The following is a 23,226-nucleotide window of genomic DNA, read 5'->3' on the forward strand; positions in this document are numbered from 1 at the left end:
CTATGGGGGAATTTGAATAGCAGGTAACTGAAGGACAACTTTTGGAATATCAGAAAAATTTCAGCCCATAACTGAAAAAAATAAGACAGATTTCTGTACAGAGAGCACAATGCTGACCGTAACAAACTATAAAATCCTAATGATTTCTCCCACCAACAACTCAAAAGAAAAAAAAATTCTAAGGAATAATTTTGAAAAAGAAGACTGAGCAAAATATCACAACAGTACATAAACTAATTTTTGCTGTTTTTTCACCTCTGTGATTGTCTAAATGACTATTTGTGTAACACCCACAGAATTTATGTAAAACAAAAATAAAAAACAAGCAACTTAGTGACTTCATTGCCATCAGTCTTCACTAAAAGGAGTACAAGGACAGTTACCATTAATATTGCAACTTCTTTTTTTTTAATTAAAACAGCATAATAAATTTTAAAAATTATTTTAACAACATGCTGCCTGCAACACAGAACTGGTATGTGCTCTGTCATGAGCACAGACACTTCAGGTCAGGTGGGGACACTGGAATCCTGCTCACTGGCATTGCTATCCCTTTCACCAACCCTGCAGAAACCATTAATGCCTTCCTTAAACTGCACCAGCCCCTCTCATCTCTGCTCATCCTTCAGCAAGAACCTACCCACCAGTACCTTCAGGGATGAGCCTCTCACAGGAATGATAGAAGCTACAGAAAAGAGGCAGATACTCAGAGCTGGTTCAGTGGCAAAGGGAAAGCAGGGGGCTGCAAGGAAGCCCTGTCCCTCTGAGGAAGGAGCTGCTCCACAGAAACACTAATACTTCACTGTGGGAGACGTACATGTGAAAATAGCATCTACTGACTGTCCTACAGTAGAGAAAGCATCATGAACGCTACAGCAGCCATCAGTGTATGTCTTTAATCTGAAAGACATTAAAGTCATGAAACTATGACATCATAGTAAGATTTCTTTTGGTGAAAACTGTGCTCCAACTTATATTTCTTAAAAAGAATCAGTAAAATAATTGGCAAAACGAGCTTATCTGATTCACAGAACCAAACTGTATTCCCTCAACAGATCATTTTTTCCATCTATTTGTGAGAATCCTTCTGTGTTTTATTTACAACAAAGCCTGTAGTTGGGAAATTCATTTTAAATATAAAGCCAAATAACTATTTAGTAGTCCAAAATGGACTTACTAATAGAACCCAAAATTTAAAGGATAAACCCAAAACTTAAGCAACCAGTCAACGAGGATTCCAGGAACTATCCACTGTTCACTTCACTTGAAAGAAAATAATAATATAGCACTGCACTTTTAACAGTCAAAAGGATGCCAAACCAACAGCTCCAGAGACCAAACTTCTGTTTCTTGTCACACAGTAATTACTGAACAGGCAACAGAACTGTACTTGATATTACTTACAGGGAATATTTGCCCAAGTGTCTTATTTCCACCATGGAGAGGCCACCACTAATATCAGCCCAGGACTTCTCCACTGACATTGCCAAAAGCCAAAATTCATCACTGCTGATCATGCCCCTACTATTTCCAGTTTTTTTAAGAGAAACAGAGAAGAACGTTGTCTCTATGGTGGTCCATGGAAGTGCTCACTGCTTTATCCTCTGCCCTTGAGAGCTCTGCTGGCTGCTACAAGAAATCAGGGTCCTTGTGCCAACCTTTTGTTGCTGGAGCTGTAGGAGCTGGGTCAGATTGTGCAGGGAAGGCGTTTGCTCCTTATTTCCTCTGCATCTGCAAACAATAGCCATGACGTAAAACAGTCTATCTCAGACAGAGGGATATCAATTTATATAAAGGCTGCTGCTGATGCCTTAAGGTCCATCTGGTTTTTTTTTTTATTTATTTTTCTAATTTTTATAAGCTTTATAAGTAGTTATATAGTAGAAGTAGATTCAGAAGCAGCAGCCCTTATTCCTTTACCCTTAGCACAGTAACTACACACATTCCCCAACCCTATCACCCCATTCCATGCTCCCTATATCAATTCTACCCCCGAATTCCAGTAGAAATGTTTAGTCTCTCTTTAAGATTAGGTTCTTCTGTTTGAGGACATCTAATCCTGGCCTGAACCGCAAAAGTATAGTCAAGAACTGGGTGAATATATGCCCCTTGTACTCTGAAGAAGATGATGATTGATGAAAAGAGGGTCTTGAAAAGCCCCTAGCCCCAATTCCCCAGGAGTGGACTGAGGGTGGATCAGGGCAAAAGCCACAGGGTGGAAACATCTGGGATTGGACAGACGACATTATAAATTGTGACATCTGTACAGAGGGACATGCGCACGTCTTGTAATCTTTATGCCCAGGCACAAATTAAAAACCCTTTCCTCACCTCCCAAACTAATTTGCCTCGGATTTTTCTCTCCCCGAATTTTCCTTAGGCAGTACTACTCTGAGACCCTGAAATGAGGGGCTGTAGAGTACACCCTATATTTTTGAGAGATTTTCAAGACTCAGGCAAGTTGCTGTGGATGTCAGAGTAAATGAAAGGTAAAATCCTAGCAATGCTACTAAGCATCAGGTCCTTGAGCCATAACCAACATAGTAGTAGTGTAAGACTCTGTTCTCCACCAAAGCAGAGTTGGCAAAGTACTATTTCTATCTTCACCAACGGCAGGAAAGATAGTAGAGTATAACCTGTCAGCATCAGCCCATGCCCTGTGAGTGCATGGTCAGAGACAGCTGACAGCCTCCCCAATGCACATTCAGTTTTTCTCACAGGTAGGAGTAAAACTAGGTGAAGTTTGGAAATCGTGGTTCATCAACTCACCCCCATGCTGTGTCATTTTAGGCAGCTTTAACCAACTGCACAGTTCCTTATTTCTTGTTTTCTTCTGGGTGTTGCAATTTTGCTGTGCAGCAGTGTTTGCACCAACAAAGCCACTGAACACTGCTGACTGGGAAGGACACTGAATTTAGGTTTCCTATACAGTGGACATGTGATACAGCCATTACTGAAATCAATAGACTTTACTCAATTCCTGAATGAATTCAAGACTGTCAGCCTGTTACAGATGGCAAAGGTGTGCAATTCCCAGAACAGCTTTACTACAAAGAAGTGCACAGAGGTTCAAACTACAGTATTTCCTGTATGTATGCACAGTAGAATAATTTCACATTCAATTGAAGTTTTCAGTAGGAAATTTAGGTGCTAAGCAGGTTAGGGAGTATTTCCACTTTGCATTTATGACACCTAAAAGCAGCACCTTCTGTAACTCAAAGATCAGTTTACTGATGCAGTCTTTCCTTTTTCAGTGACAAGAAAAATTTATCATTTTACTCTTCCCAGGAATACTCTCTGAGGAAAGTTTCCATTTAGAGCAATTTGAAATTTTACAGAATCAAAAATTTTTGTTCTTCAGTGCAGTTTTGTCACTATTCAAACTGGGGAATGGAGAGACACACATTTCTTTTCTCTGAGAGCCCTGGCTTCTCTGCTGCATAAAGATTTCTTACTAAGAACTACATTGAAGAACTACACTGAAAGGAGGAGTTCCTTCTTTCGCTTCTTTCCATTGCTAATTACTGCCTAAGAAAGTAACAAATAGTATGATTTTAACCTTTCAAGCATTCTGAGAAAATAACCAGACTAAAGGTTATATATATATTATCTAGCCTTCCAAGTATACATTAACACTTCTCTCATATTGCATCACTGCATAAACATCTCATAATTCAACTAGAGATATTAGGTTTGGCCTACAAAGGGACAAATACTAAGACATTACAACAATAATGACTGAAAGGACATACAAGAGATTCTTTGCATTTCCAAAAATTATGCAATACTACAGAAACTATACAGCAAGAGAAAAGTAACCCTGAAAATATGCATTAAATAATGTGGAAAAGTAATGCGATATTACATCACCTTCTTTTTATATTTGCTCTCAGTTTTCAAAATTAATGGGGTTTACAAATAAAATGTTAGGGCAATTTACATTTAACTATTTATTCCTAACTCTACCTTATTCTACCAGTCTTAAGCATTTGAAAAGTCTATGAGGTTATTCTAAGTCAGTTTCTTTTACCAAGTAACTCATATGAACCTGTATTTATTTCAACTTGGATTTCAGTCCATTCTGCATTTTTTCCAAATCTTGTTCCTCTTCATTTGTTTTTTTGGTGGGCACAACTAATGAGATTATTATACTTGCTGACATTTAAAAGGGTAATAATAGCATTTCCTGGGAAGGGTGAGGCTGTGAAGACATCATTAATTTAGGCTCAATTTGCACATACATATAAGTACATAAATGCAAGATTGCATATAAATAGATAAAATCTCCTACAGTAACGAGTACATCAGTATCCCATCTACCATTTCTTTCTATTTTTATGTTGGAACAAACTCTTTTGGCATAATCAGCAGTATAATTACATTCATACCAAGAGTGTTCTACAACATTAAACATATGACTACAGTTTTTATTAAGAGGGGTCAAGAAAGAAAACCATATGTTTGAGTTAAACATATTATGAGTTTTCTTTCGGCTTTAATAGTAAGTACTAGTGTAGCAATGATGAAAAGTAGCTGTAAAATGGTTTCCTTCTGGTTAAGCAATAGCTGCATTAAGTCCATATAAGAATACATGGCAATACAAGTACATATGTAGAGTACAGTTTGATATATTTTATTTCCTAACCCTGAGATCAAGCAGAAAGAATTTACTGGATTCTCTTAAAAAGAAAAGGCTAATGGGGGTTTTGCTTGGCCTGTCCACCTCATTTCCTCCACCTTTGCTATCGTTCTTTTTACAACAGTAGCAAGGGTAAGAGGCATAGTTTTGTTTGCCCTCTCTCCATAAATCTAAAAGCCTACCTGACAGACAGACTAAAGAACAGAGATCTCCAAACAGAGCTGGAGAAACACGTGAAAAAGTGAGGACAAACGTAGGCAGAGACCCCTTGCAGCTGAGTGAGTATATCAAGTCCACAGCTGCAGCAATGGGAGCTGTGCAGGGCTGATGGCAAAGCAATCTAGGTTAGCTGAAAGTCAATGTCCAAGTGCCTGCAGAATGTGGATGAATACTGGAAACCTCAGAGAAACATTAGCATCACAACTCATCCACATTTTCAGAAATCAGTCTCACCTGCCTCCACACAGACCTCTGTGGTCCCTCAAGTTATATACTAGCATGGTCTATTCCTGCTGCTCAAACATTATTTTGCATTTCCCCCTCAAAACTCAGTAAGGGCACTAAAACTACTTCAAGACTATTTTTGATATTTCATTCATTTTTGCCGCAGCCAAAATTTAAACATTTCATTAAAAATAGTTGACTTAACAGTCAAAAAGAGCATTGCTGAAACTACTGATAATGCAAACCACTTCAATCTTCACTCCAGAAGACATTTTAGGGATAGATAATAAAAAAATCCAATGGGCCAGTACTTTAAATGCAACTATTCTTCAACATGACTGGAATTTCCATGACTAGAGGTATTCAATATAAACAAAATAAACTCACAGGAATTAATACTACATGGTAAGACTACACTCCATATTTATAGCTTTAATATATATATATATACTGCATAAAGTATTATGCAGATTATATAGAGGAGCAGAGAGGATTAAAGAATTTACCATCTTTTCAGCAGATTTTGGAAAGAACGCTTTTACCAACTGTATGAAGACTTTACACCAACTTCAATGCTGTACATTGAAGACTAAACCAAGCAGTTGATATATATCATAACCCAAGCAAAAAGACATTATATTTATTAAAGCAAATAATTCTCTTAACTGGGATGGGCTGACCATTTATTTTACATATGATTGAGTAAACCACACAAACTCAGATTCCCCCAGTCTACAGCAGAGAACGTCTGTATTCATGCTCCAATATCTGAAGTCACAAAAGACTTGTATTTTTAAATCCAATTTATTCTGGCACTTTACATTTTGTTGGATTTATTCCCACTCTAAGAGAATGCTGTGCCAGGAGCCAGCAATTAGTTACTATGAGTTAAAGAAAAAGGAGGCTTACCACAGCATTTGAGCTACTGGACTGACACACAACTGACTGGAAAACAATATAAGATGGGCAACTTATGTAAGTAACCACACTTGGCATCTCAGAGTTCTGGCTGCAACAAATTAATTTGAAGTCTCCCTGGAAACCATGATTTCATCCTGTCTAAGAAAAGCCTGTGCTGTTATTTCTCTCTTTATCAAGCATCTCGAATTCCACAGAAATTTCTCTCCTTGGACAGACCCAAGAAAAACAAACCAGCTAATCATTAGGATAAAATCTGACACTGAAATTGTACAGTTGAAATTGACCTTGCACGCGATAATAGGATTCCGCATAAGAAATGTTTCAACCTACTCCTACAGGAAATCCAAAAGTTCCAATTTGGAGCATGCACATGTACAAATAACTACGTTACCAAACAGAAAAACATAAAACAATTTAATAAACATTACTACCTGGTACAATAGTTTGGGAGAGCGTTTTGTCTGCACTAAGGAATGTACTGTTCAACTGGGCCAGTGCCTTCTGTTGAGGTACACATAACTAGAAATTATATAAAATAATTATATATAATTACACATAATTATATATCATTTAGCAATGAAACCACCATAGAAATTGGTTCAAGTCTGAGAGAAAGGTACAACAATCTCTAACAAGTGTTGATAAAAAGAGGCATAAAGGTAACACAAAAATGGATTCAATCCAAATAAGAAATTCTAATGCAATTAAAAGACTACTTTAGGATTATGTCTAGTTGACAAAAGATACACAGAATTGCTCATCCAATTGCTGTGGTCTCAAAGTTCTCAGAAAGGCAAAACAGCCGAGGACTCAAAAATATTGGCAGTGCTACCAGATTCAGCTAGGTCCTGATATGTCAGACACATTTCTGCCAATAGCTCCTCTGTGGCAGTTTGAGCCACATTAGAAATCTAAAATCCAATTTCCAGGCTTCCCTCACCCCTTCCCACAATTTATCCCAACACCAAAGAGAAAAACTTTCAGGCCAGAGGCTTCTATAGGGGAAGGGGGAAGTTGTATATATACATTTTATTTATACAAATAAACACTATACAAGCTAAAAGCAACTCCACTTTTAAGAAAGGGAAGGTAGGGTTGGCTTAGCTGTTATTTGCAATGTGATGACTACAACATTTACCTTGAAAACAAGAGAGATGCAGTAAGAAATACTCAATAGGTGATTTAAAGTAAGTTTACTATGTGAAGGAAAGAAGTCTATGGGCTTCATTTGCATCCTTCAAGTAAGGACCAGCAACAGAAATAGAAATTATATTTTTCTGTCTCCCTATCTTTTTCTTCTATGCCTTTCTCCTGTTTATTCCTCAAACAGATTTGCATTCCAGCACCAAGCACATTAGTGTTATTCATGTGTCTTTTTCCACAAATTATACTTAATGCTACTATTAGTTTTAATTTAAGTACTGTCAAATGCTGGAAAGGATAAGAATGATGCCATGGACGCCTGCTTTGGTCAAAGGTTTCAAAACTTTATTTGAAAGCTTGTTTTTTTGCAATTCTTTAACTGTCCTCTTTTTCCCTCATTTCCAGAAACATTCAATAAAAGGTAAATCAGATTAAGCTCTTTTTTTCCAATAGCAATCTGTAATCACAGAAAAAGCTGATTAAACTATCTGTTCAAGCTTCAAAATTTGACATTATTGTTTTACACAGTAGAATGAATGGATGTTCATTCTATTTAACTTAGTACAACAGCCTTCAGACTACACAGAAAGGTATAATGAAGTAAACTGACCTCTAAACCATTTGATTATATGTTAGCATTTTAACAACAATATATAAATTCACTGACATCAAATGAAGAAGAATCATAGAACAAACAGATAAAAAGGATTTTTAGGTTTTCCAATTCTGTGTTCTTTATATGATAGGGTTCTTTTTACTTAGTCTTGCTTTAACTGAAAATATTGAAAAGTCATTCAAAAGAGGCTGTGATGGCTGAAGGAATGGAAATAGTAGAAATTCTAGAGGAATTTAGGACCTGGACTAGTGAAAACTTTGAAAGAATTCCAGTTGTATTCAGGGGAGTTAAATCAAACCCTTAAGATTTTAAACAGTTTTTTGAGGGAAGAAAAAAGAAATTTAGTACATTCATGCTTGAAGGGGAAAACATAAACATTTACTGTTTCAAGCATATCCAAAATGTGGTACTTTGAGAAATAACTCGCAGTTCCAGATATAGTATGATCCCAAGCAAAAATTAAAACAATGCACAATTTCCATGCCCAGCTGCTTTACCCCTGCAAGAAGATATTCCAGCAAGTATTCCTGACCACTTTCTTTACACTGTGATGACTTACAGCCCAGTCTATGAAGACAATCATTTTTATTACATTTATAAAGTATAAAGCACCTTCCTGGTCCTAACCATATAGTTTTCATTCAGTCCACAAAACAACTAAGGACACAGTAGCTGAAGAGTTGAGCAACTAATGAATGGACAAATCACACCGAGAAGGTTTTGCAGAGGTGCAGGGTGGTCAGAAGGCCAGGGCTGTCCTGCACTATCCAACCCATGTCTCAGGGTTGGATATTTCTCTGCTTTCAGCATTGTTTCACACAGATAAATAGCATTATGAAACAATACTAAGTAAGCCAGAAGATCAAACTTCTCCCTGGGTGTTGTAAATCACTTTCTGACATAGGAAAAACACCAGTATTTTCCAATGTCCCCGGCATGCATCTCAACAGGGAGCTGGTTTTTTTTTCATTTTGGTATGCTTGTTATTGTAACATCCCAGATTAATTCCCTATTTCTACTCAAAAGCCTTGTAATTCTGTGGTGGGTCGATCCCAGCTAGAGGTCAGGTGCCTAACAAAGCCACACTATCACTCCCCACCTCAGCTGGAAGTGGGAGAGAAAATATACCAAAGGGCTCATGGTTTGAGATAAGGGTAGGGAGAGATCACTCACCTGTTACTGTCACAAACAAAACAGACTCAACTTGGGGAAAAACTAAATTTATTAACATCCAAATCAGAGTAGGATCATGAGAAATAAAAGCAAATCTTAAAAACACCTTCACCACACCGCTCCCTTCTTCCCAGGCTCAACTTTTTACTCTACCTCCTTCCTCCAGAGGCACAGGGGGATGGGGAATAGGAATTACAGTCAGTTCATCACACATTGCCTCTATCGCTCCTTCCTCCTTAGGGGGGGAAGACTCATGCTCCAGCATGGGGTCCTTCCCTTGGGAGACAGTGTTCCACAAACTTCTCCAACATGAGTCCTTTCCACAGGCTGCAGTTCTTAATGAAATTCTCCACTGTGGGTCCTTGGTGGGGTCACAAGTCCTGCCAGTAAACCTGCTCCAGAGTGGGCTCCCCTCTCCATGGGGCCACAGGTCCTGCTAGCAGTCTGCTCCAGTGTGGGCTTCCCACAGGAACACAGGCTTCTTTGGGCATCTGCCTGCTCCAGAGGGGTCCTCCTCGAGGTGCTGAAGGTGGATCTTCGCTCCACTGTGGACCTCCATGGGCTGCAGGGGCACAGCTGCCTCACCATGGCCTTGACCACAGGCTGCAAAGGAATCTCTGCTCCAGCACCTGGAGCACCTCTGCCCTCCTCATTTTTCACTGGCCCTGATGTCTGCAGAGCTATTCCTCTCACATATTCTCACTGCTCTCTCTGGATGCAGCTGCCATTCCATCCCTCTTCTTCACTACATTATCCCAAAGGTGCTACCACCATCACTGATGGGCTCAGCTTTGGCCAACAGTAGATCTGTCCGGGAACCGGCTGGTATTGGCTCTGTCGAACATAGCGGAAGCTTCTCTTCTCAGAGAAGCCACTGCTGTAACCCTCCCACTACCAAAACCTGGCCACACAAAGCTAATACAACTTCACACATCCAAACATGGATGCTCTATTTTGTCCCAGCCCTTGAGTAACAGTGTATATTGAGTTGACTATCTATGGAATAGTGACACCAAAAAAAACAACATCTCTGAAGTAACCTACATAGAATAAACTGATGACAACTGATTATTCTGAATGATCTAGGAAGCACTGCTGTTGTAGATATCCCTCAGTGCCTGCTAATAAACCTGTTTCTGATTATTTAAAGAATTGCCACCAATGAAGTAATTTAGCTCCTTGCAGGGACCGGGAGAAGAGGGGAAGGAGGTCAGGAGCATTGCTACAGGTCACTGAGAGAGAACCTAGAGCTCAGATGTCTGAAGGATTCTGCAGGACTCCTGGGTCCTGACGATGCAGAAATTGCATGTAGTCCTGGCCAGTACTGTTCTGGGGTTGTGGGAGTCTAAGTGGGAGACAGGAATAAAACCAATGTCTCTTCCTCTCTCCCCCAGTCTCAGCCTCTCTACCTAAATGAAGAGAAAGTGCCCTTCTATTCCATGTAATTCTTTAAAATTTAGTGGTGCTTCTTCCCCTTTCACAACTAACTAGCTCTTCTCTTTCATTGTTTAGGGGTCAATGTTAACATGTTAAAAATATTCCCCACATCTTTGTGTGCTTGAATTTGCAGATGTAATACTTTTTAGTTGGATACATCACTCTGTATCATAACTGCCTAGATATCACATTCCTGTTTTATGATGAGCCTTGATGATGCTGGGGAGTGATTCTCCCACTACTAAGCTAGCAGAAACGTAAGTACCATCTCATCTCTCCCCATGAAAAAGTCCCTGAACCCTATAATACTACTTTAACCTTTTACCTCCTCTATCTTTGCTTTTTCTTTTATCTCTCTCCAGACAGTCTGGGCTACTGGCCCCTTGTTTCGTTTAATCTTCAGACATTCATTAAACAGGTTTTAATAGTGCAATAGTGCAACTCCAAATCTCCAGAGCACTGTGAGAACTACATTTAAGACTGAGAGCTGTTTGGTTTTATAACAATTCCAACAGGCAGGGACATCCAAGTTTGTTATGCACTTGGAAATTCTTAGAAATTTCAGTGTTCAAAACTGCAGAAAATTATCCCTCAGCCATTGCAGACAATTCCTCACAAGCTGGCACCGTAAGGATGAAGTGGGGGTGGAAGGCACCATCCTGTTCCATCTTGCTAGGTTACTCATGGCAAGAAGGCGAATTCCTTCCTCCCACTCTATGACTATGAAGAAATCTTCTGCGTATGGGTCAGAGAGTTATCTGGCCCCAAGGGATGAGATTTGCTAGTATACTCAGCAGTGACCCCGAACAGTCATAAGTACTCATCACCACACACCCTCTTAGGTTTGTACAAGGGAACCAGAACAAATAAGGCTCCCTCTTTTGAGCAATAATTAAATATTATTTACCATAGACTACTCTGACAGACTATGTATTTTACAATATTACAACCCATACAGTAAACAGCCAAAGACTTTCCCTTGAGGACATGGTTTAGCACTGAACATGGTGATGGTGCTGGGTTGACAGCGGGAGTTCATGGTCACAGAATCACAGAATATGCCAAGTTGGAAGGAATCTACAGGGATCATTCAATCCATCTACTAGCCCTGTACAGAACCATCCCCAACAGTCCCACCATGTGCCTGCAAGTGTAGTCTAAATGCGTCTTGAACTCTCCCAGGCTTGGTGCTGTGACCATTTCCCTTGGGAGCCTGTTCCAGCACACAACCACTCTCTAGGTGAAGTACCTTTTTCTAATATCCAATCTAAACGTCCCTTGACACATCTCAGGTAATTCCCTCAGGTCCTGTCACTGGTCACCACAGAGAAGAGATCAATGTCTGCCTCTCCTCTTCCCCTTACAAGTTGTAACTGCAATGAGGTCTCCCCTCAGTCTTCTCTTCTCCAGGTTGAATAGACCAAGTGACCTCAGCCACTCCTCATACAGCTTCCCCTCAAGGCCCTCCAGAGCAGAGTGGGACAATCCCCTCTCTTGACGCTGGAGATGCTTTGCCTGATGCCCCTCAGGACATGTTTGGCCCTTCTGACTGCCAGGGCACTGCTGACTCATATTCAACTTGCCATTGACCAGGACCCCCAGATCCCTTTCCATGGCACTGCTTTTCCAACCTTAACAATTTTATGATTCTATTCTGCCTCTTTCATGCCATTCCACTTGCAACTTTTCTGTTCAAGAAAACAGTGCAAACAGTTCTGCTCTTTGCTCTTTTGACATGAAAGGACCTAGAGTTTCAAGAGTGTCACATTTCTGAATCAGCTAGCTTAACTTAAATTAGCAACAGGTGCATTAAATAGCCATTAGAAGTTAGAGCAGTTTAGGCAACATCTTTTCTTTCAAAAGCTCAGATTAATTTTTCCAGAGTAGTTCCCATATCTCAAAACATACAAGATATGTGTAACTTATTTTCCATAGAGTCCATTAAGAAATGTCTACTGTTACCAATATAAGTTGCAAAAGAACGAATAAAACAACATGGCACGCTTATTAGGACCTATGACAAGCTGCCTACACTGTATATTAATGGTATCGGACAGGCCTGAACGAAGTACAGGTCGCGCTTTCTTGAATAAACAGGTGTACAGCTCACCTTTCAGAGGAATACCACAAATTTAAAAAAGCAGATTTCATATTAACTTTTAATAAAAGCTTTTTTCAAAAAGTGAAAGGAATACAATATGTTATTATTTGTGCCAGAAATTTGACATTTCTGAAGATGCCAGATGCATTTTCAGACATATTCCAGATTTATTTAACTTGAGATGAGCTTTTTTCTTTAAAATGTCAAACTGGCACTCTTAGAAAATGTCAAATTAGTGCTCTTAGAAAAACAGGTAGATTTCAGGTTTGTTTAAAAAGATCAATTTATATACAAGAGGGAATTCTAATCTATTCTGTGTTCCAAATAACACAAAATCTTGAGTATCACTTACAGTGTTTCAGAGCAAATGCTTAGTGTTTCCTGGGTTTATTTTGGCACTAGAATGACTTTGTATTCTGGCACTTGAATGACTTTCAGAATGACTGTATAAGGGTCATCTCTTTCAAAAAAAAAGTCTCCTTGGAAGAATCTCTGGGGTATAGTATCAACAGTCAAAGATGATGTGTAAAACTTAAACTATAAAAAATTGATCCACTGACTCAAATGGATTTTCTTGCCTCTGAGCATTATTCCAAGATGTGTGATTAGATTCTCAGTTCTTATTTGGGCTATATAATTGATCAGAATTCACAATCAATTTAGCTATAGTTTAGCCATAACAACTAGCAACGATAACATAATCCATAAGCATTGCCTTATATCTTAGATCTTTAAAATCAAATGCTGTCCTGTATGTTTTAGAATGAACTTGTTAAAGATGAACTCTATCTATGCACCTGATTATTGGTTCTCAGATAGTACTAATAGTGAAAAAAGGGAATAAACAAATAAAGCAAGCCAGTTTCTTCTCAAGTCATATTGTAAAATAAACTTCCATGACAACAAAACCAGATTTAAAATATCAACCAGTGAAAAAGGTATAAACAAACAAAAACTAGAAAATAACCACTTTAGGAAAAAAGTTTCAAAATTTCTATGTCACAAAGGTACATAGGATTATTTCCCAGTAATTGTCATAATAAATATTATTATTTTCCATGGTATCAAAATATTCTTTACATCTTGGCCTATTCATTTTCAGGAAAGAAAAGCTATTTCCTGTGTATTCAAACAAGAAAATAGGTTAATGATTTAAAGTGATTATATATTTACTTCAGGTATCAACAATCAGTGCTTAAGTTCTATTTTGGTATTAGTGTAGCAGAGTTTTCAGGATGAAATCACCATATAACAGAATTTTCACCACACTTTGATTTCTGAGCAAGATTTCATTGCCTGCAGTTGTCCAACTTTTCAAAGGCATCCTCTAAGTAACTCTGCAGGAGAAAACATATATCACCCAGATCTATTTAAAAATCAGACAGAGTGACCCATGAAACAAACACAAAATTGCACGTGGTCAAGTGTAGAAGAGAGAATCAGGTTTTCTGCAAATGAAATGCTCTGTACTGGACAGCTCCAGGATGCTTTTGTTGAATGCCTTTCACTTGCTACTCTCAGGTACCGTCAAACCATGAACTACTAATAACCCATGGTGAGTACTTAGCATAAGTAGGTATACTTATACTTATATAGAGAAGTAATTCTTTGCTAGGAAAACCTCATCTGAGGGCAGATCAGAAAAGAAAATAAGAAATAAAATAAATGGAATGCTCTTACTCTTCAGGAAATAAAAATTAAGCTTTACTCTTGGTACTGCTTGGCTTCCTTGAAGACAACTATGTGCTTCTGAAAATTAGGTGCAGTTGTCCTCTCTTTTGAGCTCCTTAACGAAATCCTCTGCAGTCTGGCTTTCCTTCCCTTTTTGGCAAAATTGCCAATCTTCATTTCAGCCCAGCCATGAGCACGCCACGGCCATGTGGGCCTCTCTGCACAACAAATGGATTTAATTACAGGAGCATACAATTAGATTCCTTTCTCCTCATTGAAAATTCACCAGGGAATAACAAACATAAACCTCCATTGTCCAGGACCTTTAAAAAGAATTTGTTGTTATTCCTATTCAGCAAATCTTCTCCTTCCCTACCCCTTATTCCTTTCCATGGTAGTAAAACAGCAAAAACCACCTTTATCATTTTATCTTCTAGTATACTGCAAGGGTATATTTTTTACAATTTAATATACTGCTAGCATGTAGCTACATTTTATCATCAGTAATTTCTCATGGCTTGTGTCATTCTACATAGGACCTAAAAGATTCTCAGTTTTATTTTTCAGGGATAGGAAAAAATGCCTCCAGGTCTCTTAATTGCCTTTATTTCACCATTTTCTTTTTCTCTCAACTTCCAGACAGAGCTATTCAAAAAGCCATTTAATTTATTTGGTTGGGTTTTTTAGGCTTGCCATTTGATACTCACTTCCTCTGCAAGTGACACCTTCTGAAAGACAAAGAGGACTTCTTTTCAGTAGGTAAGAATTTCAGTTTTCTTCTAGTAAGCAAGATAATTTGGTGTTTTACCTCTGAAAATTCCCCTCCACATATTTACACCTTTTATTATTGCATTTCCACACGACCTTTCCTTTGTTTTAAGTTGCTATGAAGGGCTGCCCTCTAGCTCCAAGGTTCTTGGCTGTACTTTCCCACATTGCTCTACTTCATGACTTGACAATGAACCTCATGGTATATCTCAGCAATTCTCTCACCCAGTTCTGTTCCCTCCTAACGGAAACGTCATAAGCAGGCAGATACCATTCCACCTGGGGAAAGAAGGCACACAGCTCCTCACCAAGACTCTGACATTAAGTTTGGCTCATATTCTGCCAACAGTGACCTACTTTACCCCTTACAGTCCTGTGCTATCAGGGCCAAGATTTTAAGAGCTGGAGACTCTCATATCCAGCTCCCATTGGCAATCAAACCTCTGATAAAACGGAAGTTCAACATTATGTAACTTTCCCATGGGTTTTTGTCTTGGGCATGAAGTCTAACCTCAGAGCCACTTTGACACAGTGCTTTTTTGTTTTGAAACTTTTCCCACAGTTGAGAAATAAATGAATTCACAAAGCTAACAGTTCTGCATGGTCCACTCCCGCCTCTACCATCTTCAAGTCATGTTCTGCATAATTCACCCACCCTTTAGGTCATTGCACAGATGCGTCCAACCCCTCTTCTCCACATAGGACACTGCAGCTATGCTTACAGTATCTGTTTTCTCCTCTGCCTTTTTATTTAACTGGAAGTATTATTCTATCTTCTCTATGTGCAATGAGGAAAGGGGAAACAGTAGAAAACCAAGGTCAGATCCCAAGTGCAAGTAAGGAGGAACATGCTGATCGGGTCAAGGAGAGCTGCAATTAAAGAGAGAGTTATTTAAACAGCCTTGCTTAGATCTCTCTCTAAGGGAGTCTGTCTGGGACACAGCTCCCAGAGAGACACTCAGGAGATGCCAGGTGGTTAAAAGACTAAGAAAAAGAAATTACTACATTTGGGGACATTGAAGGCCGTAGGTACTTTACACAGTTCTGCACACTTTAGTGAGCAAGGGTTATACCACAAGATATTAAACTGAGCTCAATAATCTGGTATTTTATAAACTGTACTGTTTGTATCAACAATTGTATCACATAGTTGTATCACTATGCAAAGTTATCTTGACCTCTCCACATGTGATACTGCAAGCTCTTGTGGCATTATGGAGATCATAAGGGGTGAGGATTGGCATTACCTACTGAGACCAAAGGAAGCACAAGTACTCTTGACAACAAAGACTTCCCAAGTGTCTGCTAAAGGCTGAGCCTAGATATACTCTTGCTGTTATACCAACTGCAGCACTCTTCACTTACGTGCCTTCAAATCACCCTAATTAGGCTCATTTTTATATGCCGAAACAGTTTTGACTGAAAAAAACCTTTTGGAAATCATTAACTCTACTTAATGAAGAAAGTACAGATTGTTATATTTTGGAAAGTACAAGCTGGTATGCTTTAAAAATTGTTGGCTTAATTTCAAAGTAGAGCTCTGGGGTTTTGGTTTTTTTCCACTTTCTGTTGATGTAGGATACAAATCAGTTCAGGCAAGTTAGAACATGTTTTATCATCACCATGGCTCGGAAAATTTACACAGAAAAAAAGGGAGAAAAATACACAAAAAAATAGCTTTGGGTAGAGTAAGTGTCTTTAAAATACACAAAAATGCTCTGACCTAATCAAATGGCAGTGTTAATGTACACTACAACCACAGAAGTTGGGACACTCTTCATTCCGACAACTCAATTTCTCCCTTTCAAAGACAGCTTGAAAAAAAGACACTTTTCTAGCATGTTCCACAGATAAAATCTTTTTAAAATATCCTACAAGTTTTGTCACACAGCACATATAGAGCTGTGAATATGCCATGTCAAGACAGACACATTTAGAGCCCTCCAGATAATGTTCTCAATACAAAAACATACAAAAATGATCACTTTGTCATTCAATGTCTTTTAGACCCACGTACAGACCTGCACACTTGTAAATAAGTAGCCCACTTCTACCAGTAGATTTTACCTATGCCAAAAAAGATGGGGAAGGCAGAACTACATCCCAAACTGCTGATTAGCACCTCGTATTTACACAGTACTTCTGACACCCTCTCCAAGGACAGAGATGACTGTGCATGAGGCAGACTTGCTATACCTCTCTGCCATACATCTCTCATGTCACTCAGGACTCCACAAGAAGCAAATTTTGCTCTTTATGATGACTGAAGCACTGTCCTCACCTCTGCATAGTCCCCTTACCCGTCTTCATACCTCCCTTTACCACCTTCCCAACAGCCAGAACAAGCAACACTGAGATCCCCAGCCCTTTTCCCAAAGTCTGGGAGGTATTGGCAGGGGCCAATGAAGAGGGAAAGAAAAAATGTTAGCTTGAGAAAAAAATGTATGGCTGCAGAGGTGACAAGAGGCACCCCACAACATGGGACAGTGCAGAAGATAATGAGAAGAACTGGTCTGGATGGAAAGTGTGAGGGAATAAGAGACCCTGCTACCACAAAGCTCTGCCAAACCCTCCCTGTCCTAAAAATACCCTGAGCCCTCTTCATGCCTCTGTCCCCTTGTCAGCTGCCAGAAGACCCCCCACCCCTAGTCCCACAGCCAAAGGGCCCTTGCAGTCACTTCCCAACCCTCCTGCCCCAGAAGACCTGTGACTGATCTCAGTGCCTCTTTGTCTTCCCCTCTGCAATCTCCATAACTGTCTCATTTTGCCACATCAGTATTTCTTTCTGTCATTGCTAAGAAGCCTCCAGCCTCTCTTTGTTATTAGTTCAAACCAGAGCTTCAGAGCAAGCTACTAGAACTAATCACAGAGAGAAAAATCTTGGAATACAAAAATCTGAATTATGAAGAGGCCTTAAAGTATAAATATTCAAGGTGGAAATGTAGATTTCCTATGTGTTAATGCAGTATTCTTAACAGGCTTACTTTGAACTGACCAAAAATTCAAGAAAAAATGTAAATCTCACTGGCATGAATGATAGTTTTATTTTTCACCACATCGAGTTTAAGCAAACTTCCCTGCAATTTTTGCATGTTCTTAGTTATGGAGAATGGGTCTCATTCCAGTGCCTGTGTGTTTTACTTAGAGCAGCTATTAACTTCTCACTTCTTAAAGCCTATTTTACTACAGCATGAAACACACTGATAAAAAGATTGATTACTCAATCCAACATTGAAATTGTATATAAAATTCCAAAAGGTTGACATGTATTTACTTTGTACTCTTCTTTCCACTCATAGTATTATCCAGTACGATCAACACTACTCATCTCCCTGGTTTCTATCTGCTGTTAATCATGAATAGTGTGCCTGACATCTACCCTCGAAGCTAAATCAATCAGTGCTGCTTTAAAACAATGCCTGTGCAGATTAATGGTAACTTGGAAAAGTTTCTTTTGTAAGTCTCACAGTACCCCAGTACCACATAAACTAGAGAGAAGGAAAAAGTGTCTCAAGCCATTTTGTCTATGCCCCTACAGGTCTAAGTTTTCTTCTACCATATATTGCATTTTTCTGCAGCCAATCCAGTTCTAAATGATGCAACACAGAAGCCTTGCAGGGCTCAGCCTATTTTTATGGGCAAAAACAGGGAGGAAATGTCAAGCCTTGATTACTGGGGGGGGGGAGGGTATTTACCAAAGCAATATATATTACCATGGTGCAGCAACCTCCTAACAATTTTCTGCTTATCCCTAAATTTTACTCTGGACTAGTAGTATTGGCTATTTACAAGTAGACCTGCCTGATGGAGCCATTTCCAATCCAAAGATCTGAGCTTGGTTGCCATGGGTGGTCAAAGAGGTGCAATGGATTCTCCAGGCAGAGGATGCACAGCAGCCATCAAACCCTACACCCCAATATGCTCCAGCCAAGGATGTGCTGCAGAAGGACAGGGTGCTGAAGCACATGTGTTTCTATCACTAAAAATTCCAGTTCTATAGGTTATGTCATTTTGTGTAATTGGGGAAGACAAACTCTCCGACAGCCTGCTTGTGACCATCACCCTGGCACAAATGACAAAGTTGGCCTTCCACTCCTTTCTGCTCACCCTTCCTAAAGCCCACATCTTCAGATACTTCAGGTACCCACTACTGTGCTAATGGGCAGATTTTGCACATTTTCAACACACAATTTGGATCAACAGAGCTTTGAAATGTTTCAAGGGCCTCACGGCACTAACAAGCCTTTAACCGGTCCCTTCCCACAGCCCAGGAACCCATGTCAGCCCTCTGGGGCTGTCATCCCCTGCCCCAGCTCCCCAAAGCCCAGCCCTGCCTGCCCATGGGCCCCATAGAGCCAGGCCCCCCTACAGGCCCATGTCGCAGCCTGGCCTCAGCCCATCCCCAGGGAGGTGCCTGATGTGCAGGGCTGGGGCTGCCCTGGTGCCCTCAAACACTCTGCTCCCAGCTGGGGCAGTGGGACAGGCCAGGCCCATCCCTGCCACCCCTCCATGGGGAGCCCCTGATGCTGTGCCCTGACAAAATTTGTCCTTTCTGATGATTCAGAGGAACTCTGACATGGTCCAGTGCAACAAATCAACATCATAAAAACCAAAAGCAAGACATTTTATAAGGCACATCTTGATCTCTTCAAGCACTCTAGCCTGCCACACCACTGTGGGTGTGATGGGAGGCAGCTGAGACTAGCTCAGTTGGTTAGAGCACGGTGCTAACAATGCTAAAGTCAAGAACAGTTTGATCCCCATAAGGGCCATTCACTTAAGAACTGGACTTGATGATCCCTGTGGGTCTCGTCCAACTTGGAATATTCTGTGAGAAGGAAAAAGCAGAAGATGCCTCAGGAATAGCACATCTTCAGCAGGTTTACTGGGCTCAGCTCACGTCATGCCAGGTCAAAAAAGAGAAAAAAGGTGGAAACAAAGACATGTTAATAATACAGATGACTAAGAGCACTGAAAAAGCATCTCTCTTCATAAAAAGACACCGGAAAGATTGAGCCAGCTTTATTCAATGCCTCTCTAAAATAGCAAGAGCAGAACACAGGGACACCAATTACTAACAAATAGAGACAACCTAGAAATAGAGGTTAGGCCTTGTCTGTTCCCATTCTTATAGAACAGGGATGTTCAAAAACCTTAAGTCATCCTTTTTGGGACTGAGAAGTTAATTTCACAGTAGTTGTGGGAAGTAAAGAACGTGGTAAAATTTTTAATATAAATAACATGTAAATTGATAATAACAATACAAAGAATAACACAATAAAAGAATAAAAATTGAGCAAAGCAGCAATATAATTGGTTGATAAACTGGGCTGATAATTGGACCAGGCAAACCCTTGTTAAATGCAGTAGGACAAATTATGCATTTCAAAGTATGTTGAAGAACTGAATTATATTCCAAGTAATTTCCAAGATGATGATCACAGTCAAGATACAGATAAATTAAACCAAAGCATTCTGCCTCATGGACTCCCTGAGAAACACTTGTATTACCGAGAATCTGAAGAAAACAACATAATACAATTTGCATAACTGTACTTCAAAACTAAGCTCAAATCTCCTAAAATTTACACATAAGCCAATTTACCAGTTGTGATGGTGCCAAACCAAGATGTGATGTTCTTGAACAGATCATCTATAACTGTTCTTAGACTTTAATGGCAAATGCAGTTTGAGCAGAAAGAAGAATCACAAAATCTAGTATGAAAGTTTGGCATGTGAGTGAATTACTATAAATGGATTACTGAGCCATGTTTACCTTACAAAGCTGGTTCTTCGATATGCATGATCATCATCAAAAGTGCGAGTTCACAGGCTGGCCTCCTGGTAGCCTCTGCCACCCATGGAGCCTTTAAGGGACCTGAAGAGGTCATTTAATGTCTCTGACAACAGGAAGCCACAATCACCTTTGTCATTAGGATTTCCAGTAAGTGACTGTTTGGACAAACAATGCTCAATTACCTGTACACTTACACAGGACTTTCGCTACTGATTTAACCCAATGTGTCCTGCAGCAGCTCAGCATGCTGGTTCTTGTTATGTCTCCACTGGATGTGGAGAAGAGTTTGCTTCCCACCACTCTGCAGCAACCAATTACACAGCTCAAGATTGTTATCACATCTCTCATCAGTCTTTGCTTCCCTAGACTGCAACATTCCAGTTCTTTCATTGTCTTCCTACAGGTTATGTTCTCTAGATCTCTGAACACCTTTGCTACTCATCTCCTAACTGGTACGACTCTGATGGAACCTTGGTGTTCAGAATCCTAGGTAGTACTGATACCTGACACAGACCCTAAAGTCACAACTACCAGGAAGTGCAACACTCCTGTTATGCATCCCTGAATATATTTGTCTTGATTTTGCACATCTTTAACTTGCTGGATCCTATCAAAGTCTTCACGCTGAAAACTAAATTTCCTAAGGAAACTGCTTAACACAGTTCTTAAAATAAATATATTATGCTCATTCTTTAGTTCAGTATTATGCATTTGAATAAATATTTGAGTGATATTGTATAATAAACACTCCCACAACAAATAAGGTTTGAGGAAGACTTCCAAGTTTACTAATTGTAACAGACTCAGAAGGCTTTCTCAGGTGCCTGAAAGCTGGAACATTTTCAGAATCAACCAGTGGACTGGTTTTCCAGCATGTGAAGTTCTCAAACCAGAGACCAGATCCTTTCAGTACAGTAAGCAGCATGTACAGCTAAGCCTTACACAACTGAAAAGCAGTAATCAGAAATCGCCCACAGAACAAATTTCTCTTTCCAGGTACAGAAGCAAGTATAATTGCAGTTTTTACAAACCCTTCTACTTTACCGATTATTCTAAAGTCTGTACTCTCTTACCACAAACTACTGAAGAAGTTGATCTGCAAAGCCATTAACTTAGTGCAAGACCAACGTGATGAAAGAATAAAGCAGGTTTCTATACAGCACAGAAGGACATAGCGAAATATAAATGATTTCATCTCGTGCCAATAAACTAAGCAAGGATATCATGCTAGTCCAACCTGCTGCACGCACTGCAGCCAAGTTACAAAAAACCTCCTCATCAGTGACACAGTCCAAGGTCAGCTCCCTGCTGAAAAGAAGGCACAGGTTTCCTTATCTCAGCCCCGCGGCTCTCTGGCGCCCACGGTCCCCACGCCCGGCTACCGCGGGGGCAGCCCGGCTGCGGGGAGGTGGCAGAGGCCGCCCCGAGGGCTGCACCTGCCCGTGCCCCTCCCCGGCTGCCCCTCCAGCTGCCCCGCGGGCAAGGGGAGCCCCGCAGGGATGCAGCCCCCCAGGGAGCCGTCCTGCCCCCGGGAGCCCCGCTGACCTGCCGGCGGCCGCACGTCGCCCCTCCGTCGGCCGCGGTGCCGCACCTGCCGCAGGCTCCCGTCGCTGCTCTGGTGCGGTCTGTCCCACGCCCGCCCAGCCACGGCAGCCCGGCCCCGCACCGCCCGCAGGAGCCGCCCCGCGGCAGCACCGCCCCCTCCGGTCCCGCGCCCTGGCACAGCCCTGCCTGGGCTCCGGCCAGCGCAGGACGCGTCTGGGTTCGCAGCTTGGCTGCTCCCCGCCGCACCTCCTATGCACCCCTGCCCCCCGAAGTGCCACCCCCGCCGTCCCGCACGGTCCCCGGTAAGGGGTCTAATAGGCTTTCCCCGGTCTGTGAGACAATGCCGACCGCCGGCTGCATCGGGGATTAGCAAACTGTTGGATGCAAGAGGGAAAGGCCAGTAGTTTGAAATAGCTTGGTGATGATGTCCCTTTCATTTCAGAAGTGCTTGGTTTTGGGAGCTTAATGCAAGATTTGATACTACTTGGCCATGTCCCTCAGTGCTCCTGTTGCACGTGGTTTTACCCTTTATTAAGTGAACCTGTCCCACAAACCTCCAGTACTCAATCACACATCCCTTTCCTCTGTGTCTGCAGTACCACCACCCATACCAGAGCTCAGAAGCAGCTCTGTTACCGTCCATTCAAAACTACTGCTTCCCTTCACCATGCGCCTTTGGACAACACGCTGCAAGGTGTTGCAACCGAGGGATCCAGATCTAATCCTGCAGCTGCAAAGGCAATGCCAACATGGATATCTTGAATAAATTCCTACCCATCATCCAGCACTTCTTTTCCAGGTGAAGGGGAAAAATGTCTTTTGTGAGTCCTGGCTTCAGTGACTGTTGTGTTCAGGAGTCAGACTGGTGGGAACACTTTGGGAATTGGATGACCAGACAATAAGCACATGACTTTCATATGTGTTACTAAAGACAGGAGCTGGTGTCCCTCATCACTTTCACACAAACTTCA

General features: G+C 40.7%; 1 protein-coding gene across 1 annotated transcript in view; it reads right to left on the minus strand.

Annotated features, from left to right (window-relative positions):
• Positions 1–22,495, minus strand: part of COL21A1 (collagen type XXI alpha 1 chain) — a 98,924-nt gene extending 76,429 nt beyond the window's left edge. Inside the window, exon 1 of the mRNA XM_051777904.1 lies at positions 22,256–22,495. The gene's annotated coding sequence lies outside the window, so the exon portion shown is untranslated. The remainder of the gene's footprint in view (positions 1–22,255) is intronic.
• Positions 22,496–23,226: the final 731 nt, after the last annotated feature.

The sequence above is a fragment of the Manacus candei genome, unplaced genomic scaffold (genome assembly GCF_025592945.1).
Source record: "Manacus candei isolate 608988 ecotype Guabito, Panama unplaced genomic scaffold, ASM2559294v1 h1tg000011l, whole genome shotgun sequence".
Taxonomy (NCBI): domain Eukaryota; kingdom Metazoa; phylum Chordata; class Aves; order Passeriformes; family Pipridae; genus Manacus; species Manacus candei.